This window comes from Camelus ferus, chromosome 22 (genome assembly GCF_009834535.1).
Source record: "Camelus ferus isolate YT-003-E chromosome 22, BCGSAC_Cfer_1.0, whole genome shotgun sequence".
NCBI classification, from domain to species: domain Eukaryota; kingdom Metazoa; phylum Chordata; class Mammalia; order Artiodactyla; family Camelidae; genus Camelus; species Camelus ferus.
The window spans coordinates 25703276-25730780 of NC_045717.1; the positions used below are offsets into that span (position 1 = coordinate 25703276).

At 57.8% G+C, this 27505-nt stretch overlaps 1 protein-coding gene and 1 long non-coding RNA gene across 4 annotated transcripts in view; one reads left to right on the forward strand and one right to left on the reverse strand.

Annotated features, from left to right (window-relative positions):
- The window catches only part of GNG7 (G protein subunit gamma 7), a 128109-nt gene that overhangs the window by 93424 nt on the left and 7180 nt on the right, over positions 1-27505 (forward strand). The window contains exons 3-4 of one of the 2 annotated variants that reach the window (XM_032466073.1): positions 3959-3995; positions 15519-15572. The gene's annotated coding sequence lies outside the window, so the exon portion shown is untranslated. The remainder of the gene's footprint in view (positions 1-3958; positions 3996-15518; positions 15573-27505) is intronic. The other variant, XM_032466071.1, reaches the window with a different exon arrangement.
- Positions 1396-27501, reverse strand: LOC116659070. 2 transcript variants are annotated; one of them, XR_004314375.1, is made up of 3 exons: positions 25610-27501; positions 8995-8999; positions 1396-1406 (listed from the first exon to the last, which is right to left on the reverse strand). It is a non-coding gene; the product is annotated as an uncharacterized LOC116659070 (long non-coding RNA). The 2 variants fall into 2 exon arrangements; XR_004314374.1 differs by lacking the exon at positions 25610-27501 and adding an exon at positions 22123-22975.

Consider the following 27505-nt stretch of genomic DNA (forward strand, 5'->3'; position numbering starts at 1 on the left):
ACATGGACACTCGGTCTCCCAGGGAGTGTAAAACTTCTGCTCGCACTAGACTGTACTCTGTTGAGGGCGCAACAGTAGCATTATCTTCTTAAAAAAGTACGTGCCTTACTTAAACCCACTTTACTGCTAAGAAACACTAGCCATCATCAGAGCCTCCAGCCAGTCAGCTTTGGCTGGGGAGGAGGGGGAGCCCCGTCTGGAAGGTGCCGATGGGGTGACCCCGCGCGTTCTCGCGGGCGGCAGTGAAGCCTGTCGACCCAACGACGGCTCCTGCCCTCGGGGCGTCCCCCTCCCACCCCCGCAGCGGGGCGGCTGTCAGAGGCACTGTGCCGGCAGGGCGCTCCCTTCACCGCTGCAGGCTCCGTCCTCCGGGCCACGCTGCTCCACCCCCAGGCCGTGTCGCGCTCTCAGTCCCTGTGCTCCTCTCGGTAGTCTCCACCGAATCCCCACCAGGAGGAAACCCCGTCCCCAGATCCACGTTCTGCGTTCAGTGCACAGCAGCACACCCTTTATTCCTTGCAAAACGTGTTGCGACAAACCTGCAATCTGTAAAAAAAAAAACAAAAAACAAAAACACCTCGGTACCTGCAAAGCGCGGCGAAACGAGGCGTGCCTGTGTGTTGTAGGTTACATCCGTCGTGTTATCTTTATCACCGTCGCTGTAGATCGATGGGTGACTTCCGCGGCACCACTAAGCCACCATGTTGGCCTCCTCTGGGCCTCGCCACGACCCCCAGAGCGATGCTGTGGGTCCTTGTGTTACAGACAGGGCTTCCAGGTTCAGAGAGCCAGTGGGCAGACGTCCAGCCAAGTGCCCCGAGCCAGGGCCGGTGCTCGCACAAAGTCCCCTCCCTGCACCTGGGGCCAGGAAGACTGACTTCTCCACCCCTCTGAGCAGATGCAGGCTGGCTGTCTTCCCCCAGAACCTTCTAGAATTTTCTAGGCAGTTCTTCCTTCTCACCTAGACATCTCGTCCTGTCGTCAGACCCTGTCCCCTCTTTCCCGTCTTCAGGAGTGAAAGTCGGGCTGATGAGGACACTGAAAATGATGCTGACCATCACAATAAACAGTTCCATCGGAACAGTGACTCCCTCCAGGAGGGGGCCCAGGGCTGCCTTCTGGAGCCATGGAAATGTTGTGTCTTGACGCAGGTGGTGGTGACATGGAAGTACACGCTTTTAAAAGGCATGATCTCTGCATAACAGGTGTCGGACCCAAGAACCACAACGCTTGGTTCCCAGGGCTGGTGGGGGTGCCTCAGTGGCGCCAGTGGGACCGGGCTGCAGCCTTTCTGCTTTGGCCTTTTTTTGGCGGGGGCAGGTAATCAGGCTTATTTATTTACTTACTTAATGGAGGGACGGGGGTGGAACCCAGGACCCCGTGCATGCTAAGCACGTGCTCTACCGCTGAGCTCCACCCTCCGCTCCTTGCAGTCTTTTTGAAGGTTGAGCTGGATATTGGATCCAGTCCTCTATACCTTTAAATTCAGGGTTTACACTACGGAGGTCGTCTTCAGGGAAAAAAAGGAAAGAGGCATACACGGTTTCCTGTGCATGGATGTCCGTTTTACGTGCATAGACTTTTGTGGTACAATTATTTTAAAGCTGGGAAGGAATCTGGAACAACTGAAACACCCCATAGAGGACAACTATATACACACATAATACTAATAATGACAATATAAATTATGGTACACGCTGCTTCTGGGGATACGCGGGGTCACGCTCCCGTGAGCCTCTGGGTGCATTTCTGTCAACCGATCAACACGTCGCAGGATGTGCATTTCTGTTTAAAGACACCTTAGTTGACATACGTTGTGGATTCACTGATGCTGAGCTCACAGCCCACAGGGCTATGACTCCCGCCTGAACGAAGCTCATGTAGCACATGTACTTTCTCCCCAAAAGGCCTTCTTGGGCTTGGGACACCAGCCAGCACTTGGGGGGCATCTCAGATACAGAGTCACCCATCAAAAAGCAAAAAATGCAGCAACAACAACAACAAAAGTGGTCTTAAATGGTGGAAAGGACCCTGGTTTAGAAGGCAGAGAGCCGCCTGTTCCACCGCAGCTGGGAACCTGCTTGTCGGTGACTCAGATGTGTCACTGCTCTGCATGTGTCCCCAGATGACTGCACCCCCCCGAGTATCAATTTGGGGTGACAAATAAATTCTAGCCAGTAGGTGAATTCCCAAATACAGACTCCGCAGCTAAGGAGGCCCGACCCTAAATAACACCCCCGTCCCGGTTCCCACGCAGGCCTGCTGTCGCCCGCAAGGCGGGCTCAGCACACTCTCGGGGGCCCGCCCCCGCAGGGAGGAGGGGCTGATGGTGAGACGCCCCCCACCCACCCAGGCACCCCGCCCTGGGGAGGTCTGTCTCCCCGCCAGGCCACAGGGGCCCAGGGCGTCTTCAATAGGAGTTGGGGTCCACCGGCCAAATGGGGCTGGGGCAGGGGCTCTCTCCTCACTGGGTGCCTTACTCCTGGGCCTGTGTCTCTCCCAGCACTTCCTTAGGACAGGGGTCTCACCTGGGGGTGGTTCTGCCCCCAGAGGACACTGGGCAGTGTCTGGGGACATATGTGGTCGTCACAACTAGGGCTGCTCCTGGCATCGCATGAGTAGGGACCAGGGATGCTGCTCCACCCCACCCCCCCCAGTGCCCGGGACGGCCCCCGCAGGCAGTGACCACTGTCAGCACTGCCAACGGGAGAAGTCCTGGTCTCTGGACTGGTCTCAGGAGTGGCAGCAGATCACGTCCCTTTGTGCAGGTGGAAAAAACCCCCCGCTGGTTTGTGGAAAGAGCTCATGTTTGCAAAGGAAGAGGGGCTGGCTCTTGGAGACCATGGGGACCTCCGGAGCCAGAGGGAATCAGCCTCGCCCCGGCAGACCCGCAGCTCAGGAAGTCCGGCCTGCACTGGGCGTGAGGCCAGGAGCAACGGCTTCTGCGGCCCTCCCCGGGGCAAGCCCCCAGTAGGATGGGCCCCGAGGACGGGCCTCCCTCCAACTCAAGGGTCGTCTAACTGCTGGATTTGGAGTGCGGTCCGTGGCCCGGCAGCTGCGGGGGCCCCACCTGGGACCACAGGCGGAGGCTCCGCCTGGCCAAGCCGAATGTGTAGCCCACCGCAAAAGACAGGCCTCTGGAGCCTGGAGCCTGCTCCTCCACAAACGGGAGGCAGGTGCCGGCCGTGTGGACGGGTCGGGGTTACTGCTCGCCTGTTGCTGCTGGCCTTGGTGGGTGCCTCCCTGGGCGGGCAGTGCATCCCCAGGGCAGCGGGTGCAGCGTGGCGAGCAGGGTGGAGGCTGGCGTTCAGTCTCGGGGTGCCCTGACACCCCAGGTTAGCCCTCGCGCTGCGTGCGGCGATCATCAGAGGTTTGGCTTAGTCCAGGACTCCACTTGGAGCAGGGCGCCCCATCCCCTGGAAAATGGCAGAGCGCCCCCCGCCCCCCAACCCTGGGGCCCATCACGGCCAGGGCGGCCAGCCTCAGATCCCTTGCCCTCCTGCCCCCATAGGCCTGTCACCTCTTCCACCCGAGGTTAATGGCTTTGCCCTGAGATTACATTTTCCGCCTCTCCCTTTTTTGCTCTGGCACGTGGCTTCCATCAAAGCAGAAAACCAGACGTGGAAAAACCCCAAGTGTTACATGTCAAGGCTCAGTTCCATTTTAAGGCCTGGGGTCCCTGGGTCCCGAAGTGGAATAATACAAATTCCAGAAGAAAGCTTGACTCCCCACCCTTACCCCACCCAAAGAAATACAGTTGTCTCTCCGGAATGGATTGCTTGTAAAACATAAAGGGAATTCTCTGGAAGACCCCCAGTTTCTCTGGAGGACACGGTCGTTTCCAAATCCATTGCCACATTTTTGGTGGCAGCCAAGTATCTCTCCAAAAAAATGCTGAAGATAATTAAGTATAAAAAAAATTGAACCGTGATTTATTTTTGTCTCTCTTTCTAAACAGGTTAAAGCGGTGCTGCTTCTTGGAAAAACTGAAAAAGGTATGTAGCTTGTTATCTTACTTCATGAGCTTGGAATCTCTTTTTTTCCCCAAAGAGGAACAAACAAGCCAGAGTACTGCATGCACACGTGACACGCGGGGGTTTGTCACCGTGAAGAGAACTCCGGGCTCCGAGCCAGGAAGCCCGGGTTCAAACCCCCGGTCTGCCCGACACGTAGGGGCGGGCTGCTTTCATCTCCCCGCGGCGGGGAGCGCACCCCGCGGCTCCCGAGGCGGCCGAGCCCGGCCCGGCGCCCGAGCGCACCCCTCCCGCCCCCACCCCCCTCCCAGGAGGGCGGGGGGTGGGGGGGGTGCCCGTCCGACTCTGGCTCCAGGCGTCTCCCGCCCTCCTCCCCGCGCGCCGTCCCGCATTGGCGTCCCGCATCCGGCGGCGTTCTGCATGTCGCGTTCTCATCTTCAGGCCAGGTGTTCCCAGCGGGCCTCCTCCTTGGCCCCCTTGGCCGTCGAAGAGCGCGTGGTTGAGCTGCCACTGACCCCGCACCCACTGGGGCGGAGAGGGCATCGGGCGCCTTCCTCTGAGGCGGACGTTGCATGGCTGCGACTCAAACGCTTTGTGGGCGCGCTGATGAGGGGAGGGGAGGGCTGGGGCTGCGGGGCTGAGCTCTGGACCCGCGGCTTCGCTGCCTCCTCTCTGCGGGGCTCTTAAGGCCGGGTGGAACGGGGACCGCCTGCTTCACACGACTGGAGGGACAGCAGGCGACTGGAGGGACAGCAGGCGTGAGGCCCAAGGGCACAGGAGGCCGAGGGGGGACCCCACCCCACCCCATAGTAGCTTCCTGGGGCCGCCATCGCCGAGTACCATAGACTGGGGCTTAAAATCACAGACACGCAGCCTTGCGTGGCTGTGGAGGCCAGAAGCCTGCAGACAAGGTGAGGCAGGCCCTGGAGGCCCCAGGGAGGGTCCTTCCTGCCTCTTCCAGCATCTGGTCATTCCCAGCAGCCCTTGGCATTCCTTGGCTTGCAGATACACCGGTCCACTCTCTCCCTCTGTCCTCACACGGCCTCTCCCTGTGTGCCCATCTATTTTTCCCGTGCGGACACCATCATGGGATTTAAGAACACCCCCGACCCCACTGCGACGTCATCTTAACTAAGTCCATCTTCAGTGACCTTATTTCCAAACCAGGCCCACTTCCCAGGTGTCAGGGGTTAAGACCTGAATGCATCTTTTGGCAGACACGGTTGAACCCACAGCACTCTGGGCTCTGTGTGCCCCAAGCAGCCAGGGGGTCCTGGAGATGGACCCAGTGCCCGCGGCCCTGGGAGTGCAGCACCCTGGGTCAGAGAGAAGCCGGAGGTCCCTGGGGCTCCCTCCCCACCGCTCAGGGACCATGTGCTTCCGAGACATCTCAGGGGCCTGCTCCCCTCGCCCTAGAATCTTTCTGTGGGGCTTCCCGTCACGGCCCCTGGGATGACCAGCACCCCCTCCAGCCCCTGCTCATGGCCCCGGCGGGGCGAGGTGGGCTTTCGTCCACAGCTCCTACCCTGTTCTGCGAACCACGTGGCTCAGAGCCCCAGAGTCAGCTGCGCCCGAGCAGGGTCAGACTCTCCAGCTCCCCTCCAGCACCCTCAGCTCTGACTTGCATGCCTCCGGGCACAGGGCTCTCACTCCCTGAGTCCCGACGGCCTTTGAGTGGCAGCAGCTGTTGCTAGGGGTTGGGGGGGGGGTGGCGGCACGACTGAGTCCCTGGGCCCCAGGCCCCTGCCACCATCCAGGGTGTGATCTGGAGGGTTCATTCCACGTCCCATACTTGTGAGATGGGGACAAGAGTTCCTCAGGGACTGTAGGCACTGACACAGGCCAGGCCCACCCAGGGGTGGTCACTAGCTATAGTGGTCATCCTGCCCCAGCTTGCACTCTCCTTGGGCCTCACTGGCCCCTGAGGATGCCACACCTCTGATTTGTGCAGCCTGCAAGTGTCCTGGGGCAGACCCGGCCCAGGGCGAGGAGGGCTAGGCACTCCCCCCCGCCCCCCGTGCAGAATTTAAGGGGCACTGGAAAACTCAGTCATCTCCATGTAGTATCTTTATTTTTAATTTTTTAAATTATTATTGAAGTATAGGCAGTTACAATGTGTCAGTTAACAATGTGTCAATTTCTTGTGTACAGGGTACTGTTTCAGCCATCCATGTACCTACATACATTCCTTTTCATGTTCTGTTTCATCATAAGTCACTACAGGATATTGGATGTAGCTCCCTGTGCTGCACAGTGGAAACCTGTTGTTGATCTATTTTATATTTAGCCATGCCGTACCATAGCAGTATTTCCTAAAAATCAAAATTAATGCCAAGAAAATCCACGATGGAGATTAAAAATTCAAATAAAAAAGGTATTGTCTCGCCCTGACCCCAGCCCTATCAGATCCTGTCTCTCATGAGAAGCTTGGTATTTGATTCATCATGGATAGTCTGTATTCATTTTGACATCTAAAAATGTATTTTTATCGCATGAAAATATGTGATCGCCGTGACTGAGTTTCCAGCACCCGTCAGATACTGGGCCCGAGGCGGGTGCCTTGCGGTCCTCACCCCAGCCCAGCCAGGAATGACAGTGACCAAAATGATGATCGAAACAGGGGCGGTTCCCAGTGGTCGCCAGCTCTTGGGCCTCTCAGGCGTCCCGGCAGGGAAGCCAGGGTACACAGAGCGTTTCCCTGACGGGGAGACCAGGGCTCACCTGTGCCTGGTCCTGCGGGACACACACGTGGGGAGGATCACGACAGAGCCACCCCCAGCCAGGCGCAGGTGTCAGGGGAGGGGCTCGAGCGGCAGCCACATGGCCGCGTGCTGTGGGATTAGGTCCCGGCGTCACATCACCTGCCGGCAGGGAGAAACAGAGCTCCAGGCGGTGACAGTGACGTCAGCCTCCTCCAGCCTGGCCCCGGCCCCACTCCCAGGCACCCGGCTGGCCCACTGCTGACCTCGCTCAGCACCCCGGTAGATGCTTATCAGGTGCTACTGTGTGCCAGGCCTGGTTGCTTCGTCTCATTTCTCGTGGGAGCCCCGGGGAGCAGGTCCTTAACCCCACTTTATAGGTGGGCAAACTGACGCTCAGCAGCAGAGATTCAGGCAAGGCGCAGGGCTGGTGGACAGAGGGGCCAGAGTCCTGAGCTCATTTCTCTCTGCCTGCAAAGCACTGGGCAGTCTGTATTCGTCAGGGTTCTCCAGAGAAACAGAGCCAGCTGGACGTATATAGAGACAGAGAATGTTGTTCTAAGGAATTGGTTACGGAGGCTATGGGGTACAGTTCCAGCAAAGAATTTCCTCTTGCTCAGGAGAGGCCAGGTTTTTGTTCTATTCCCACCTTCAAGGGACTGGGTGAGCCTCCCCCAGCATCCTGGAAGGCATCCCGTTTTATTCAAAGCCCCCAGCCTAACAGCAGTCTCATCCAGAAACACCTTCCAGGAGCATCCAGAAGACCATTGGCCCACATACGTACCTGGGCAGCCCGTGGCCCAGTCAGACTGACACATGCAATTAACCATCACGTGGTCTCCCAGGCTGCACAGCCACGCCCAACGGGATAGGACCCCACAGAGCCTTGTGGGCCATCGCCACTTTCCCCGGAGAGAGTCAGGATGGGGACCACCGTGGGACTTCGCTGAGAAGCTGAGCTGGGAAGGTGGAGTCTACAAGCCCCGGCGCCCCGGCAGGCATTTGTACAGAGACGTCACAGCAGCGCCATTCACAGCACCCAGAAGGGGGCACAGCTGCAGTGCCCAGCAGTGGCTGAGCGGGCACACACGTGTCCCTCCACACACGGAGCATCGCTTGGCCGTGACCAGGAGAGCAGCCCTGACACCCGCTCCCACGTGGACGGACCCTGAGAGCGCGACGCTCAGGGAGAGAAGCAGACACAGAAGGACACACAGTGTGTGAGTCCATGGATGTGAAATGTCCAGAACAGGCCAGTCCCCAGACACAGGGAGGGGGCTCCTGGTTGTCAGGGGCTGGGGGGGAGAGGAGGGGAAGTGACTGCTGATGAGGATGGGGCTTCTTTTGGGGGTGATGGAATGTTCTGGAATTAGATTGTGCTGATGGTTGCACCATAACATGAATGCACTTAATGCCACTGAATTGTACACTTAAAAATAGTTAAAATGGCAAGTGTTATGTCACATATATATTTTTTACCACGATTTTTAAAAAATTAGTAAGGTAACGCACCAGAAAACCATTGAATGGGTGAACACTAAGTGGTGAGTTGCTTGATTTCTGAATTTATATCTTGGCAAAGTTTTCAAAAGGGAAATACAGAGGACGCAGGGCAGAGTGACGGCGGGTGTCAGAGAGGTTGAATCGCAGTGATTTGTTTCCTGTGTTCCCAAAGTCTCGTGGCTGCACCAAGGAGACAGGGGCAGACATTTGCAAATGTCCTGTGGTGCAGGAGCGAACGGTGAAACTAGAGAATGGAGTCTCGGTCCCACCAGGATCGGCCTCTGCAGGTGACAGAGACCCCCTGCCCGGCGTGGGACCCATCTGGGTGCAAGGGAGACCCGCCAAGCACATGTCCAGCAAGTGGTGGGGGGATGGACGGCCTGGGATGAGGCAGGAACGTCCTGGACTTCCGGGTTCGGGTTCCAGGTATGTGTCATAAAAGACATCCTTGCAAAATGGCTCTTGGACTTGGACGGTGAATCGGCAAAGCCCTGTATTCAGCAGCGTGGCTCCTCCCCTGCCACAACCTCGCCGGTCACGCCGGCTGCGGCCCAGCGCCCCTCCCAGCGCTGCTGCCCCCCAGCTCCACGGGCTGGGGCTGGCTTCTCAGAGCAGGACCCACAGCCGCGTCTCCTCAGGGCGCTCACCTTGGTCAGAGCCGCTGGAGTCAGGAGGAGGCGGTGTGACTCCTTTTTCAGGAGCCTAGTTTCCTGTTGACACCACTTTCACAGTCATGCTAATTCATTCAGGGGGGGAAGGCCGATTGACATGCCATAGTAGGGGAAAATGAGGGCGTGCTGGCGGTCACCTCAGGCTACATCTCCTTCCATCTCCCCGGGCCCAGCTCCTCTCTCCAGGTCCTGCTCCTCCACTGTGTTAGTTAGTGATGCTGCATAACAGATTACCCCAGGCTCTGCCCACTCATCATCTCACAATTTCTGTGAATCCGGCGTCCAGGCACAGCCTAGCTGGGTCCTCTGCTCAGCGTCCCGCCAGGCCACCAGCTGGGTGTCAGCTGGGCTGCACTTTTACCCAGAGGCTCAACTGTGGCAGGGAGTCTGCTCCAGGGTCCCAGGGGGTGTTGGCAGAATTCGTTACCCTGTGGCTGGAGGACTGGGTCCTGGGTGCCTTCCGCCTGTCAGCTGGAGGCCTCGGGCGGCTACTAGAGGTTACCCACGGCTCCTCGCCATGTGAGCTTGTTCAGCACAGCTCCCTGCTTCATCAGGCCAGCGAGGAGTGTCTCTGGGGCGGAGTCAGAGGTCCGAGCAGCTCTGCCTGGCCCTCTCCGGGAACGCACCCACCCCGTCAGCTGCCCTCACGAGTCCCATGAGAATCCCATGAGGTCACGTCCTAGCGTTCTGGGCATCCTCTCCACCTCCCGTGTGCAGTGCTGGCTCTGAGAGCCGGGCCCCCAACCCCATGGCAGCCACGGTTCCCCTTTCCCATGAGGGCCGCTTCCCGGGCAGCCCAGCCCTTGGCTGCGTCTCTATATGAACAAGAAAAGGCGTCATGGAATTTGAATGGATGAGGAAGGGGCTGTCAGCGTGAGCAGAAGCAGACACTCGATCTCATTGTTAGAAATTCCGTGCATGTCGCAGAAACCTCCTCTTGGGGCCGAGGCCACTGGGAAGCCGAGACTAACCCACTCTCACTGGGGGTTTTCTGCAAATCCAGCACTGGCCCCCAGCACCCCTGCTGCCCCTCTCAGGCATCTGGGCCCCGAGTGCCCTCGGTCCTGGTCACGGACGCTCAGTGCAGCCTGATCGTCAGCAGGGGTAGCCGAGGTCGTCCCTGTCCAGAAGTTTCCACAGGAGACACCAAAATCCCCTACGTACTCTGGGTCCATGTCCCTCGATGAGCACGCAGCCCGGCAGCAGCTCGGTTGAGGCCAAAACTTGCAGCCTAGACCAAGACAGCTGTTCCTCCGCCCCCACCCCCACCGCCGGTGCTGTTTCAAGGTCAAGCTCCCAGCCAGAAACACTAGGGCAGCACCCGAGTAGGGGTCCCCCCCAGACATCCTGACACTTCACTGTAGTGCAGGGCACTGACCTTCGGTCCCAGACACCTACATCCTCACCTGGGGGGTACCCGGTGGGGGGCCCTTGGGAGTTATGACACTGAAGGTGTGCAGCGTAGCACGGAGCAGCTGCACAGGAGCCATGGCAGGGGCCTCAGCCCACCTGCGCTTCTCACTTGAACCCGACGAGACCAAAACTGTGTACATTTTCCAGGAAAGTGGCTGGAACACTCCCAGGCCAGTCCGGGAGGGGTCTCCCCACCCTTGCACTGCTGACATCGCCTGATCGTTCTCTGTGGGGGGCCGTCCTGGCCACTGTGGGGTGTGGAGCAGCCTCCTTGGCCCCCACCCCCTCAATGCCAGGAGCCCCCAGTCGTGACAACCGCAGATGTCCCCAGACATCGCCAGTGTCCCCGGGGCTTGATTGCTCAGGTAAGACCCCCCTCCAGACTCTGCCTTCCCATGCAGGCCTGTCTCTAAAACTGCTCAGGTAAGCACACTGATGGCCCCCCTTTTTTTTCTTTTTTAACATGAAAAATGTCCTTACCTACAGCTAACCCGTAGGAAGAGCCTCTCTGAGTTTGTTTTGCTCCAGGACCTTCTAACGACTTCAGAGGTGGCGTACCAGATGCTAAGTAGCCCCTGGTCATTCTGGTGCTGAACCTTCAGTCCGCTGCGTGTTGGCCAACCTTCCAGAGCCCAGAGCAAAGGCCTGGAGCCAGTGGCCCAGGTCCGAGGTTTGCGCTCAGTAGCACGTGTGCCCCAGGCAGGTCCCCCATTCTGCAGAGCATGCCATCCTGGGCACATGCCCATGAGTGGCACCCACTGTGGACATCAGGTGTGGCCAGGTGCTCTGCCCCTGCAGCCTGGTCCTGGGGGCCCTGTCTTGGGAGAGAGATTGACCCTGGGGACAGAGTGAGTTCCTGGAAGGAACCTCTTTGGTAAACCCCTGCCCTGCAGCCAGCAGTCCCACGCATCCACATGGCCCTTTGGTGCCAGGTTTCCCAGGCACTGCCCCCAAAGATGCCTATGTCCTGGTCCCAGGGCCTGCGGACGTGTCACCTCACGGGGCAGAGGGGACTTTGCAGGTGGGATTAAATTAAGGCCCCTGGAATGGGGGGTGACCCTGGATTCCCTAGGGGCCTCGTGTCATCACAGGGTACTTATCAGAGGAAGGCGGGGGGTCAGAGTCAGAGACAGGAGATGCTGCGCTGCTGGCGGTGAGGATGGAGGGAGGGGCCGCGAGCCAGGGATGCGGCGCCTCTAGAAGCTGGAAGAGGCAGGAGCTGCTTCTCCCTGGAGCCTCCAGAGGGACCCACCCTGCCCACGCCTGGGTTTTAGCCCCGTGAGTCCCGAGTCAGACTCCTGACTCCAGGACCGTGAGAGAATCCATGTGTATGGTTTTAAGCCACCAAATTTGTGGTAGTCTGTGACAGCAGCCACAGGAAATGCAGTGCCCAAGGAATGTACAGGGAGCTGTGGACACCCCGAGAGAGGGTTTTGGCTCAGCCTTGTGCATGGACGGTGGACCAGGGGCTTCTCAGGGCAGATGACACTTCACAGGGTTTTGCAGGATGTGTAGGAGTTTGTCTGGGCTCAGGTAGGAAGGCCTGGACCTGCCCTCCCGTCTCTCCCAGGCTCCCACCCTTTGGCTCAGAGCTGCTCACTCTGGGGGCTGGGGTGACGTACTTCCTCCGTGCTGGGAAGCCGAGAACAGAGGTGACATGAGACACAGGCACTGGGCGAGCTGGCCTGGCCCGGCTCCTGGCTTGCACACTCTCATATGACTGCAGTCAGCCTCCGGGTGGACAGAGAGGGCCTTTTCTTCTGCTCGCGCATCAGCCGCACCGTCACCGTGCGTCACCACGGCTCATTGTCCGCCTGCGCCCACGGCGGCTCGTTCTTGGCCTCCGGGCTCTGGCCAAGGGCTCCCAGCCCCTTGCCCTGCCGCTCTGTTTTCCCCTCGCTTGTGGGCACCTCACTCATTCCCTTTTTTCTAGCCTTTTCTAAATATAGCTGCCAGAGGGCACGATTTAGCCTGTGCACAAAAGGACCAGCTGACAGGGAGTCACAAGATGCTGGTCTCTGGGGGGCGCAGGCCTCCTGGGGGGAAGCGCTCGATTGGCGAAGACCCAGCTGGGCTTTTACGGCCGCACATCCCACCAAAGGTCATGGTGCCCAAAGTCACAGAAGGCCCTCACGTGGCCAGCCCTCCCCACCCAGCCAGGCAAGGGTGACCATGACCCTGAAGAACCTCAGGCCCAGCGGCAGGCCCGGAGCCCAGAGCCCAGAGCCCAGAACCCAGAGCCCGCCCTGGCTGGGGGCAGGGGTGGGGTGGGGTAGGGTGGGGTGGGGTGGGATGGGGGCCAGAGTTGCTCGCTCAGCTCCTGGTTGCTGGGAGGTCAGAGAGTTCTTGTCTCCCTCGTAGTAAAGTCTGAATGCTGGTGTGGTGCCCATGGCTCTCTGCAGGTCCCCTCTGTGGTGTGACCTTGCTTGGGGCCGGGGGCAAGGCCAGGAGGCCACCCCATCGCACTGCTGGGGACACCGCAAGGTACCCACCCCTCCCTCTGAATTTCTCGCCCTGATGCCCAGCATGTGCCGTCCAGGCTGCGTGCACGTTTCTGGAGGCTGGAGCAGGGCTGCTCTCCCTCGGCGCTGTGGACACGGGGGGCCAGGTCGTTCTCTGCGGGGGTCTGTCCTGGGCACGGCGGGGTGGGAGCCCTGCCTCACCCCCTCGATGCCAGGAGCAACCTCAGCTGGGACAACCACAGATGTCCCCAGACATCATCCTGATGGAGATCCCCCGTTCTCTGGGCTTCTATGCCAGGAACTGTGGTGCGTGGGTCCCCCCAGAGGTGTGCAAGACTGAGGCCTGGTGTGCACAGCAGGTGCGCAAGAACTGCACGGGGATCAAGGTGCTCGCAGACGCAGCCATCAGCCAGCCAGCTTCCCCCGGCCCTGCAAGGAGGCGGCTGGTTCCTAACAGAAGCCCAGAGCCTGTTCTCCCAAACCGCATCTCATTCTGTTTTGGTTTGGGATTTTTTTTCCTCTCTCAGCCCCGCCTCCTCCTCTTCGGAACAACGTGTACCGGAGGAGCTGTCCCCGGCGGCGGCGGGGGAGAGCCCGCTTTCTCACCCAGCGTTGTTTGTCCTCCTGCTGGCTCTGGCTGGAGGTTTGTGTTTGGGGCCGGGGGAGGTTGATTTTTTTCTCTCTCCTCTTTGGTGGCAGGCGGGGATGAGGGGTCGGACCACCAGGCCCCGGGAGGAAAGAATTCAGAAGCTCGGTGAGCTGTAAAGCTACCCTTTCCGGAAGTTTTCAAGCAAAATGAAGGCTGTTTCTGTTCTCTCTGAAGACAGGGAGACGGGGACGCAGGCCCCCGCTGCCAGCGCCCCCTCCCTCTGCAAGGCCACCTTCCTGGGGCTCTGACTCAGCTCGCTGGCTGCACAAGCCCCGTCCACCCGCCTGGATGAAGAGGCTGGGAGAGGGACGTTTCAGAACTGCCTGGAAGCAGCCAGGCTCTCTGAGCTGGGGTTCACTGAGGCCGACTTCCTGTGCATCAGAGATGAGATGCGTGTGGCACACATGTCCCAGATTCTGGGAACCATGGGGAGCCAGTTGGCCGCTAATGGAGAAGCTGCTGGAAACTCCTCTGGTCTTAGTGCTTTACCCCTCAGGGCTGTTACAAAAGAGAATGGCCCCTTGCTCAGTGTCCTGTCCACACTCAGCGGGAGGAGTGAACACCACCTGGAGCTATCTGGGGCCCCATGACCAGCGTTGAGCACAGAGAGTCTTAGAAAGAAGCCAATCCAGTAACCAGGAGACCCCAGTTGGCCTCCCCAGCCCAGTGTATCAGCTATCTGTGCCACATAACAAGCAGTCACAGACCGAGCAGTTTGCAGCTCACTTCTGGAGGTCAGCCGGCAGGCTGCGGTGTAGCTACCTGCTGTGCTCAGGGCATCACCAGGCTGAAGTCGAAATGTCTCATTGGGAGCTCGTTCAGACTGTTCCAGAATTCAGTTCCTCGCAGCTGTAGCACCGAGGCCCCCCTCCCCTCTTAGCCACCCCCATTTCTTGTCACCTCTGTCTTGAAAGCCAGCAGCAGAGGATCTCCCTTGTGTGGAATCCCTTGCACACTTGCTCCCTGATTAGGGCAGTCACCCAGTCAGGCCCCCTCAGTCATGTGTGCCACATGCCACGGCCCAGCCCAGATCCATATCCCTTCATGTTCTCAGTCCTGTCCGCAGTCTGAGAGAGGGGACTGTACTGGGTCGCTGGGAGTCATCACAGAGGTGGGCGCAGCTCCTGCTGAGCCCTTTCTTGGTTGCTGGTGAAGGTCGGTGTGACAAGTACCTTGTAACTGCTGGTCACCCCCCACCCACCACACTGGGAGAGGCGGGGCCTCCTGTGCACGGCCCAGGGCGGTCGCTCCAGGCCACAGGTGAGACTGGGTGCGCTAGTCCAGACTCAGGAAGGGCCCTGAAATCCCCATCACCCGCTGAAGGAAAACCCTCGTTCCTGTTTCCTGTGATTCTCGGTTAAACAGCAAAATTCAGGAAAGAAGTGTTGAAATGAGGGCCCTGTTGAGGGGCTCTGACGCAGTGGCTCTCAACTGAGGAGCGATGCCGTCCCCCACCTCCAGCACGCGGGGCAACGTCTGGGGACGCCTGTGGCTGTCCCAACGCGGAGGTCCTGGCATCGAGGGGGTGGGGACCAGGGACAGTGCCCCACACCCCGCGGCACCCGGGACCCCCCGCAGAGAATTTTAGCAGTGCTGGGGGGGCAGGCCTGAACCGGTCTGTCCTCCTCAGGACAGCGGGCGGTCCTAGGCCGCCTCGTCCCGGGCCCGGCGGCTTGTGGAAGGTGCGTCTCTCAGAGGCGGAGGAGCAGCGGGTCAGCGGGGCGCTGCCCCCGAACCACTGTTGTCGTCCCCCAGCATCGTCAGCCCTGGTTGCTGTGAGCAGGAGAGTCAGCCTAGGGCGTCTGCCTCGGGGGAGAGACTTGGCCGCGGCCTCCTGGGGACCAGCGTGCCTCACACTGAGTCCCCAGGGCTGCGGGCCCACACTGGGTGTGTGGGACTGACAGCCCGGCCAGGGCCTGGGTGTCCTCCCGGACCGCACTGGGTGCAGACACACCACTTCCTCCCCAGCCCAGACCTCCAGTCGCCCTCCTTCTCAACAGGGCCGGGGGAGGGGTCCGCAGTGGCTCCAGGCTGCACCTCCTCTGGGGCCCCCAGAACCAGGAGCCGCTCCTCGCTCCTCGGAGGCCCTGCTCTCCTGGCCTCTGCCAAGCCGGCCACATTTTTCACATTCTTTTCCTTTTGCACAGCCCAGCCAGCCAACGTTCAGAAGCCTCCCCTGGCATCCCGTTCTTTCTCTGCTGGTAAGGAGACAGCGCTGGCGGCTGGGGTGTCGGTTTGTCGGGCAGGCTAGGAGTGGCACCCGTCCCAGCTATGAGAGCTATGCGCGGAATTCAGGGGGAATGCAGGCATTTTTGTGTCTTGCTGTCATTGCTTCCTGTGCAGGCGGAAAACACCTCTGAGAGTGGAGATGGTATCGCAGGCTGGGCAGGGGAGCACGTCTGCTCTCTCTGGTCCCGGGCCCGGGGGAATGCCAGCCTCCGAGTCTGCCCGCGGGAGACACGCCTGGTGGGTCAGCGCTTCCCTGGGTGCCCGGCTGTGGGCCAGGGAGGCAGGAGGTGATCCACTTTCCCATCAGCCTTGCTGCTCAGGCCTTGGAGCCCCGGGGTCCCTGCAGGGGCCAGGCTACCCCAGGCCTGCTATCTGGGCTCCTTCTTGGCTTTGCCCACTTGGACACTGAGGCTCAGCCCACCCACCCCCAGTGAGGTCTCAGGCACCCCTCAGTGAGCAGCCTGAACGCGCCGTCATGCTAAGCACCTCGGGAAAGCGCAGGATCCCAAAGACATCTGAGCGCCTGCTGCGTCCAGGCCTGTCCTGCCGCCTCAGCGAGCACCATTTGTCCCTCGGACTCGCCGAGGAGGAAGGAAGGAGGCTCGGTCCCCAGGAAGCGCCAGCCCAGAAATGCGGAGGTCCTCCACAGGGAGCGGAGGCGTTGACGCACGGGTGTCTCGGGTACACACGCACAGCCCCGCCAGAAGCTGGCAGGATGGTCCGCTCAGTTCCTTGGGGAAAATGTCCAGGACTCCAAGAGCCTCAGGGTCACTTCCCAACCAGCAGACGGGAGGCACGAGGCTGAGACTCTGCTGTTACATCTCACTCGGGGTTTTCTCTGACCCCAGTGGCTGCGGAGGCCTGTCCCAGGCCCAGCGCCAGTGTCGTCCATGTCCCCAGCATTCTGCCCCGGCCCTTCCCCAAAGAAAGAAGCCATGTGAAGGTCCTGGCACCGTCCCCCATGCGTGGAGACCCTCAGAACTTGGACCAGCCTCTGTCTAAATGCTTTGCCAAATGCACTGGAGCATGCGGAGACCGTGCCCCCGGCCTCCGAAGCTTGCCTCTGGATGCATGGGGGACGGGCCGTGTGCTGGGACCTGCCCGGCTGCCCCAAGGTCTGCTCTCTCAGTAAGCTCTGCTTTGGGAATTAGATTCAAACCCTGGCCCAGCCTCCATCAGCTGCGCGGTCTTGAGAAGGTTGTTAACGCCCTGAAGTCCCCCAGCCTCAGTCTCTGCACCTGTAAAACTCGGGCACGGTCACCCCTCGGGGGCGCCAGCACCAGGGTCCCCGCCCGTCACAGGGACCGGGGACACACTCTGTCGTCATGTGCGTGGCCTTCACGAAGCTCGGCGCTCCAGTGTTCTTGTCCACAAGCCAAAATGCGCATCTTATATTTCTTGGTCAGACTCCAAGAAACCACTGGTTTTTCCATCTTCCACCCCACCTCTGACCAGAGAAGTATGTGGCTTCCACATCAGCAACAGCAGGATGAGGGCTTTTCTTTTTCTTCCTTTGCTTTCTTTTTTTTTTTTTAACGTTTGCTTAAAAATGTTATTCCATGCACATGACGGAATATTACTTGGCTGTGAAAAGGAGAGAAGCACTGACACCCACTCCCACATGGACGGACCCTGAGAGCACGGTGCTCAGGGGGAGGAGCAGACGCAGAGGGACACACAGCATGTGACTCCATGGATGTGAGACGTCTCACTTCTCTATGAAAGTTCACCTTGGGACGGTTTTAAGTGGAGAGGTCACACTATGGTAAAGATGATTCAAGGTGCCAGGGTGGAAGAGGTTTCTGAGAAAGACATTCTCCCAAGGAACTGCCAGCCCATGGCAGAGGCAGGTGGACAGGTGTGCCAGCCACCTGGGCATGATTCAAGGACCCATACAAGGGGTGAACCCACATGAGGAGGCCCAGGATGACAGGGTGTCCCCCAGGGAGCACCCACACCCAGAGAATGGGGTCAGATGGTGGAGAAAGAGACCTCTGGTCCCTTCAGCCCCTCATGAGGCACTGATCCCATTCACGAGGGCCCCACCCTCCTGACCTAGTCGCCCTCCAAAGGCCCTTCCTCCCAATACCATCACAGGGGGTTAGGCTTCAACACACATTTTGTGGGGGTCACAGACATTCCGTCCACAGCAGGCAGGATACGGGGCAGAGGAGGAGTTCCTGGCAGTGGGAAGCAAGTGACACGCTTTGACTTTGCACTTGATTTTGTCAGAGTGCAGAGGTCCCAGGTGGTGTTTGGGCAGGGCAGGGACAGACCCGAATGTGTTCTCAGAAGTTGCTCCAGTGTTTGGGAGGAGGGATAGAGGGATGGGGAACGGAGCAGATGCCCCCTGGGGGGCACCAGAGTCTGCCTGGCCTGCTGAGAGCCCTGCGGAGCCCAAGCAGGGAGGGGCTGGCTGCACCGAGGTCTCTGGGGCCCCATCACTCTGGCCTGGACCAGTTGTGGCAGATGGGGAGGTCCACATATTTTTTCAGATGCTGACTTCCTTTTTTCCGGTGTATAAAATCACACAATTCAAATGAGTGACCTCCTGAAGTAGTACCTACAGCTCCGATCGTTGGGCCCCAATAACCAAAACAGCTGAGAACAGTGTCACAGGATTCTCAAGGCAGACGCACAGAGCATCTTCTGTTGATGGACTGGGTGGAGGCGCGTACTGAACTGATGGCTCCTGTGACTCTTTATTTTACCCTAAGTCTTGAAGTTTATTTTCACTGGGTCTAGAATTTTCACCGGATCCGTCATGTTGTTGGTCCTTTTTCCTCCAGCTTATGTCTGTCTGTCTGTTTTATAATTAGCTGGTTTTATTAAGCTATAATTCCTCCTCCATAAGATGAAGAGATCTTACATACACAGTTTGATGAACTTTGACAAATCTGTACACCTGTGTACACCAGCACCTCAGTCGAGATAGAGAACGCTTCTAATGTCTGCCTTCTGTCACTTGACAAAGTATTTTGAGAGCCATGCACGTGACTTCATCTGCCAGTAGGTCCCTCTGTCTCCTTGTGCAGTCCCATTCTGTGGCATGAATTGCTGCAGGTTGTTTATCCATTCTCCTGTGGACAGGCATTTGGATTACTTCCAATCTTTGCTGCTACAGACATATGAACGTCTTGTACAAGTCCTTTTGTGGAAATAGTTTTTTATTTATCTTGGGTAAGTCCCTGGGAGTGGAGTTGCTGGGTCATAGCTTTGGTATGTATTTAGCCTTATACGAATCTGCTCACCCATTTTCTGGAGTGGTTGTACTATTGTACTAACTCCCATCAGGAACGTGCGGAACCTCCGGTGTGTCTACAGCCTCCCCAGTACTTAGTGTTGTTGGTCTTTTAAATTTTTTCCGCCCAGACAGTCATGGAACAGTCTCTTACTCTGGTTATCATTTATACTTCCTCCAAAGACTAATCACTGAGCACCTCTGAGCTCCTCTCCATGTGCTTCTTGGCCATTTCTCTGTCTGTTTCTAAAATACTTTTCCTGCCTGAGGCTCTGGGGCTTCCTGAATCTGTGGCTTGGAGTCCTCTTTCTATCAGTTTTGGGGAATTATCAGTCACTGTCTCGTCAAAGATTGCTTCTGCCCCATTCTCTCTCTCCGTCTTCCAGAGCTCCAGTTGTGTGTGTGTTAGACCTAGCTGCGTCCTCTGTGCCTTTCACCTTGTCCCCTGTGGCCTCTCTCCGTCTGTCTCCATGCTTCATTCTGGAGATTTCCTATCTTTCAGTTCACCGACTTTCTCTTCCGTTGTCTTTAACAATACTACGTCTCCCATTGTGTTCATTTTGGATATTAGCATTTTCCACATGTCCATGCATTCTTTCTCTCTATTTTCCAATTTGCTGCTAAAATTCCAGTCTCACCTGTGGAACAGAAGCAACACAATTATTTCAGAGTATGTCAGTTCCAGGGCGTGGGACTCCTGGGAGCCTCCTTGTATTGCCTGTTTTTCCTGCTGATTTTCGTTCACGTGGCCCTGGCTCCTCGTATGCCTGGTCACTTCCAACTGTGTGCTAGGCACTGTGACTACTGCCTTGTTTGTAGAAACAATTGGAAGCCTCATATTATGCCGTTTTCCACCAGAAAGGATTCGCGTTCACTTCTGCTCAGCATCTGGGGCGACTAGCGATTGAGGGTCCCCTCAGTCCAGCATCAGGGGCTGCCGCTATTCAGAACTCAGCTGCAGCCGCTGTGAGGGCCTGCCTGCTTCCTTTTCTTAGAAGGCAGCACTCCATCCCCGCTCACACCAGGCGGGAGCTCAGCAAGCGCCCTCCCCCTGGGACGCCCCGATCTCACCCTCTGCGCCCCCAGCCTTGGGGGGCCTGAGTGATAGAGCTATCACTCAGTCTCTCCACACACCCTCCTCCCCAGGGTAGCCGGGTAGCCCTGAAAGCCGGATCCTGGATGGAAATCCTTCCTTACCTCACTAGCCCTCCAGTGCCTCTAAGTTCCTCTGTCCCGTGCGGCACTGCTGGGGCCCCTCAGCAGGACAGTCTATCACTGATCCCCAAGACCTGATTGCTCTGGGAGCTCGGCAGGGGAGTTATGCCACAAAGGGTCACCAGATGCTGGAAGGCCCCTAACCATGTCCGAAGGCAGCACGGAAGCGACTGAGCGTAACCAGCATCGTGGACTCTTGAAGCCCAGAGACCAGCTCAAAGGAACCCAGTCTCACCTCTGCACCACGGCTCAGAAGGGGCGGGGCCTGCAAGCTGGAAAAGGGGCCACTTCCGGTCTCTCGGAACCGGCTCTCTCACCACTTTCCTCCATTCCTCGTTTTAATATGATCGACTTCAAACTCGGCCCCAGGCCAGCGGGCTCTGTGACACCCTGCCCCGCCCCGGCCCCTGCGCAGGTGAGGGGAGTGGCCACCCCAGTGCTAGCAAAAAACTGGCCCTCCCTCGTGCGCTGGCGCAGGAGGTCCAGGTCACCTGGTCTCATTCAGTCTCCCCGGCAGCTATGTTTATATTTGGCAGCTGCCAGGGTTACTGAAAGAGGGCCCCCTGTGGCTGCCAGCCCCTGGGGCCTCTGTTCCCTGGCACAGGATCTGGACGACCTGGAGGTTCGCTGGGCCTGCACTGAGAGGAAGTATAACTCTGAGCATTGACCAAAGCTCACCAGAGCTCAGAGAGGGGAGGTAACTTTCCCAAAGCCACACAGCTTTGGGATCTGGGGCAGAATTCAGGTCCGCCACTTCCCCCAGGGGCCCCACCTCCCGCTCTCTCCCCTTTCACACGTGCTGTTGGCTGAGCTTCAGGGGGAGGTCTGGCCCCATGTGACCCCTCCCAGTCCCAGAGGGCTGTTAGGTGCTAAGAAAATTAAGCCCCCTTGTGAAACGAACTTGTTTTCATCCAGCACCACTTCAGTTCAAACCGAACCATTTTAGTTCCATAAAAACTGTTTGCATTTGCCTAGATGAACATCTCTTAGCTGCAAAATTTCTTCTAATAAGAGAGTTCCATAAAAGACTTAGATTCCGCACCCAGGGGATACTGGGTGATGTCTGGTGACACCTGTGATTGTCACAACTAGGGGCCTCCTGGCATGGAGTGGGTGCGGGCCAGGAGGCTGCTCTAACCCCTCCAGTGCCCAGGATGGCCCCCCATGGAGAAGGGCCCGGCCCCGAGGTCAGCAGTGCCGGCGGGGCTGGGGTGGGGACACCCCGGACTATGGTGGGTTGTATGTCCCCTCTGCTGACCAAGACCTCTAGGATTTGATAAACACGAGAGTTCAGCCACCTTGGAGCTTTGCCAGCTGGAGCCCTAGGCTTTTTCCCCCTGATGCCGTCACCAGTTTGTCACACTTTTTCTCTTGCCTCTGCCCATCTGTCCACTTCACAAACATTTACACCAAACCTTGTCTGCTGGGGTCGCAGGTAGTCATGGTGGCATGGGGCAGGTCTATAGCAGGTGGCCCAGCTCCATGAGGGGTGCAGGAGGGAGGAACCTGGCTCTTAGTCAGGGACAGCGGCCGGGACAGGAAATGTTTAGACCAGATTTCCCTGGGAGGGGTGAGTGGTGACAAAAGTCCCTTCTGCACATGAATGAGTCGTGGGAGGGCTGGTAAAGGCTGAGCACAGCCCAGCATCCGTGTCCCACAGTCACATGAGATGTCACCATTCGGGAGGCGGGGAAAAGGATGCGTGGGACTCTACTATTTTTGCAACTGCCTGTCAGTCTGTGATTATTTCAAAATACAAAATAGCACAGTGACTTTGGAAACGGAAAATGTTTAACTCGTAACGGTAAACATACACCTGTCCCAGGAGCCAGAAACCCCACGCCCAGGGGTTTACCCAGGAGAAATGGAAATTTCGCTTCCCACAAAAACCCATAGATGAATGTTCACCACCACTTTGCTCACAATCGCCAAATGCCGGAAGCAACCCAGACACAGTGCAGCAGGTGAATGGATCCACACCCAGGGGCACGGTCCTGTGATGACCCGATGCCGATGGACCCAGCCACGCGGTCACTCGTGCAGACAGTGCCCTGAATGAAAGGAACCAGGCTCTACACCACTGGACCCTATTTGTAGGACTTCCAGGAACAGAGAAGAGATCGAGGTCTGCAGGGGCCAGCAACACAGAGCGGCAACACAGTGGGGATTTCTTAGGCTGATGGAGTTTCTCCATATCTTGATGGCAGTGCTGGCCGCGGGACTGTGTACGTTTGTAAGTTCTCATCAACTGCACGCCCAAAAGCACGAATTTTACTGGACAAAAATTATACCTTAACAGAAAGCATTTAATTAAAGGAAATTATAAAGGCAATCACTGACCAGACTGTCACTTGGAGGCACCCCTTCTGCCTTTATCCACAAATACTGTCATGTGACAGGACTTTGCTGTGTGCATCCGCACTTTGTCCATCTCCCTGGGATTTTTTTTCCCCTCAATCCAAAATTTTATCTTTTTTGCTCGATCTAGATTTGTTTTGTTTTGTTTTTCATGTAACACCTCCCCTGGGCTCCACATCTTTAGGTACCATTTATAATGGCAGCCTAATGCTTCACCAGGAAAACGTCCCAATGAAGTAGCCATTCCCCTACCAAGGAACATGTGGTTTCGTTCTATTATAAATAACACCGTCGTAAACACCTTTCTACATATGGCTTTTTATTTCTTTTGATTTCCCCCCCTTGGGATAAATGCCCAGACAGGGGATTTAAGAGGACAGCCTTGTAGCTCTTGACGTCCAGTTTATGAGGCTGAGATTGGCCAACAGGACCAGAGGGTAGTGGGCGATCGCATCGCTGCCTGCGTCAGGTGGCGCTCCGTCAGCAGCCCCCCTGGTGTTCTGGGTAGATGAAGTGGTCACCACGATTCTTCCAGCCTACTTTCCTCGATTGCTAATGAGGCCTCGCTCCATTCACTTTGATTTTTACCAGTTAAATTACTTCCTACCTGAATTGCTCGAGCGAGTCCTTTCCTGATAGTTCAGACCCGACGACCAAGGTATTAGCAACATGACAAAGAGCTCGCTTGCCCACTAACCGTTGCCGTAGGTTTTCCTAGGTCCGTGGTCTCGGGTTTGTTTCGCCAGTTTGCCATGAAGAAGTTCTCAGTATTTGTCTATGGTCATAACGTTGAGCTTCTCCATTCACTCTGTTTCTTCAGTTGCTAAAATGTCACTTCTCTGTGACAGAATCAGTATTCTGTGCATTTTCACTAATTTGTGTAACTTTTCTTTTTCATTCTATGGCTTTTTAGATGGAATCTCTTTGGTTGTGAAAATGAGGCTTGATCTAACCCAGAGGTTTTCCCCCTAGGGTGGGTCTGCCCCCAGAGGACACAGGGCCATGTCTGGGGACATCTGTGGTTGTCACGACTGGGCTGCGGCAGGCATGGAGTGGGTGAGGCCAGGGAGGCTGCTCCACACCCCACAGTGCCCGGGACGGCCCCCATAGAGGACGACCCAGCCCCCTGTCTGCAGTGCCCCTGTTCTGACTAGGTGCCCCCATCCTGCCATCCCTGCAGCCCACCTTGGAGAGGCGCCGCCCCCGCCCGGGAGTACTCAGTCCCCTGTGTACCAGAGCCTGGCGCCTGGGCTCAGGTCTGTAACATTCTGGTGATGACCCTGCCTGTGGCATCAGCACAGCCTCATGCTAGGTCCCAATGCACGGGGCCTTCACGGTCCTTGCTGGCCAGACACTTGCCCGTGAGTCTTCTGCGGGAGCTGCCTGACCCCGGTGACTTCCCGGCCCTTTCCTGGGAGGCCAGCCAGGGCCTGGTGGCATCTGTGAAGGTCCTATTTTTAGACAAACCTCACCCCAACTCGTGTCCCCAGCCTTGCCAGGCCTGAACCCGCCTCTCCGCAGAGGCCGACCCTGGAGTCGGGACCTGACCACCGCCTGCAGCTCCAGCCGCCTCACCCCTCCCTCCTGGAGTCAGCGATCCCACCCTCCCCCCCAGCTCCTCTGGGCCCCGGCAGGCCCAGCCAGGTCGGGTGCCCGCCGTCACGTGCCCGTTGCGGAGAGGCAGCTGGTGAGGAATGTTCCTGGCTGACTCAGCGCGCTGCCCGTCCCGCGGGAGCTGACCTAACCCCGGGAGGCACGCAGCCCACGCGGCAGTGACTGGCTGGGACGAGGGCTCCCGTCTGCTGCCTGGGCTGCGGTGATGCAAGCGTGTCTGGGTCCCGGCAGCTCCGCCACTCACACACAGGCACATGGCACACTCATGCACAGGCGCACACCTGCACCTGTGCACACGCACACGTAAACACACGCATCTGCACGCGTGCGCTGTGCGCGCTCATATACACCCAAGTACGCATTGAGACAGGCTCACACGTGCACTGACACTCACAGACGCGCGTGCACCTGCAGCCCCCAATGCAGCCTCTCTGGCCGTCCCTGGGGCCCGGGTTATAACCCAGCCCAGAGGGAACCTCGCAAGGCGCTGTGCCCGGACAGACAGACAGCGAGCAGCGCTCAGGGTCTTAGAGCTTAAGAGGGAGGCCGCGGTTGGGGTCCCCGAGGTGGCCAGGGCTCCTGGGGACCTGGTGGACGCCCCAAGTGTGGGTACTGAACGGTACTGCCCGGCCTTCCAAGGAAAACACGCCATGGGGCCACCCCGTTTGTTCTCTGTGAGCGTCTATATTTAGTGCTGAGTAATTTAGGTATTTTTAAGCCAAACCAAGGGCGGTTTTCCCTGAGCTGGATGTTTTGTGGCTGCTTTGAAGCTCTCTGCTGAATCAGAGCCCTCTGGAAGCCCACACGTGGGCTCTGTGCACCCAGAGCAGACACACTTGGGCCTTTTCTGACCCAGAGAGGGGCCCGGGTGTCTGGCGGGAAGGAGGGAGCCAGCAGTGTGGAAGGGATCTTTTTTAATCGAAACTCGGATGGAAATCACTGGAGGTTCACACGCTGCTGCACCAAATCGCAGAGAGCAAGTCTGAGCGCCCTGCACCCCGTCTCCCCACCGGTGGCCGCTGGGTCAGAGCGTGGACAGCGTCACAGCCGTGGTGTCGGCACCGAGACGACCACCCACCTGATGCAGATTTGTTCAGTTTTACTTCTTTGTGATTTGTTCTTGGCAAGTTTATGCCCTGTGCAGACACGGGAATCCACCAAGGGCGAGAGACACAGCACTTCCCGCCCCGCAAGGACCCTGGTGTCTGCCTTTCTACCCAGACACCCCCCCAGGCCACCGCCCCCTGCAACCACGAATCTCTCTTCCATCTCCACGACTTCGGCATCTCAGAGATGTTCTGTACGTGGAGCTCTGGGGACTGGCCTTTGCCACTCAGTGCAATTCCCTGGAGGGCCAGACAAGACTTGGACTTTTTATTGCCAAATAGGACATTCTTTGAAAGCCTGAAATCTGCCTTTACTTTTCTGCAGCTAGCCCACTCTACCGACTGCAAAACAGACAGAGCACAGTGGGCTACTGATTTACCTGGGGGAGCGTCAGCCCAGCCGGGACCAGCTCCCCAGGACTCCTGATTCCTGGGCTTCGCACCGCCGCCCCACCCCTTAGCTGAACTGACACACACCTGGAGCTTCCTCAACCTGGATGCTGCCCACACTGGGGCCAGGTCATGCTCTGATCCCATCTCAAGGCCAGGAGTGCCCCACCCCAAGTCATGACAACCACAGATGTCCCCAGACATTGCTCAGTGTCCCCTGGGGACAGAGTCTCCCCAGATGAGACCCCCTGGGTTAGAAGACTGCACTGACCCTGGGAGACTGCACTCCATGACCACTTGACCTTGAGGTCCTGGGATGCTGCACACATTTAAACACACATCTGAGTGGGAGGGAGGGGTGACTCACAGACGCTGGGGGTCAGCCTGGTTTACACTGTCTGACCCACCAGGCTTTATTCTGGTGCGTGGTGTGAGCAGGGATCAGACCCAGTTTCTCAGCCGTGGCACGTCGACATTCGGGGCGGGGTCATTCTCCACGGGGGGGGTCATCCCTGGCACGGCGGAGGGGTGATCAGCTTCCCTGGCTCTTCGAGGAGCATCTGCAATTCTGACGACCACAGGTGTCCCCAGACGTGGCCCAGTGTCCCTGGGGGCAGGACTGCCCCAGCTGAGAACCACTATCCCAGGGCCCAGGGCCCACGAAATGTAGATTGGATGGAAAAAAAGAATTATTACCCCCTTGAGGAACAGAAACAGCGTTGCGTAACTGAATCATAAAAATAAATGACCATGCCTCGTCCGCAGCTGGCGGGAACGTAAAATGGTGCAGCCTCTCTGGAAGACACTCCTGCATTCTCTAAAAAAAAACGAAACATGCGGGGGGCACACAGCTCAGTGGCAGAGCACATGCTTAGCATGCGCAAGGTCCTGGATTCAATCCCCGGTACCGACAATAAATTTTTTTAAAAATCTAACCCAAAAAAGTAAAAATATTTTTTAAAAAATGAAACATGCAGGCACACTCCTCAGCTCTTATTCCAGAGAAATAAAGGCTTCTGTGCACACAGAAGCCTGCACACGGACGTCTGTGGCGGCTGTGTCACTGACAGCCGGAGCCAGGAGCCGGCCCGCGCGTACTCGGATGGGTGCTGGGTTAAACGGCGGCACCCCCACGCCGGGGATGTCTACTCGGCCGTGCAAAGGAAGGAACTGTTGATGAGCACAGCTGCCTGGGCGATCTCCGGATGTTTATGCTGAGTGAGAGATAGATAAATAGATAAATAGATAGATAGATAGATAGATAGATAGATAGATAGATAGATAGATAAAGGCCAGTCCCCAGAGTTCCCATACTGTGTGGTTCCATTTAAACAGCATTCCTGGGAGGACCAAAGTGTGGATGGAGCTCGCACCTGCAGGCCTAGCCACCAGGGTGGCGGGGCAGGAGGACCCTGGGGGCGAGGGGCCCCGATCCTCCCTGCGTCAGTGCCTCGGCATCCTGGCTGTGATGTCACTGGATACAGTTTTTCAAGATGCTGCCGATGAGAGAAGCCGAGCAGCAGGCACTGGGGCTCTGTCTGCCGTTTTCTACAAACGCTTGTCCATCCACAGGCAACGCGACACGTTCAATGTGATTAAACTTTACTTTGCGGGCCCAGTAACACACAGACGGAGGAGACAGGCCCCGGGCCTCCCGAGAAGGGGCAGGGCGCCCAGACCCAAGGGTGCTGACTTCCTATGTGTTCCGTCTGGGTCCGGAGCCAGGGGCCTCTCCCCCAGTGACTCTGCCTCCAAGGGACACTGGGCCATGTCTGGGGACATCTGTAATCGTCACACTGGGGGGCTTCTGGTATCGAGTGGGTGGGGGCCAGGGAGGCTGCCCCACATCCCACGGTGCCCAGGACGGCCCCCCACAGAGGATGATCCATCCCCAATGCCAGCAGTTTTGGGGAGGGCCTGGCACAGGAGCAGGGATCAGAGAAAACTCCCCTCGTCCTGCGCCAACCAGCAACCAATACCA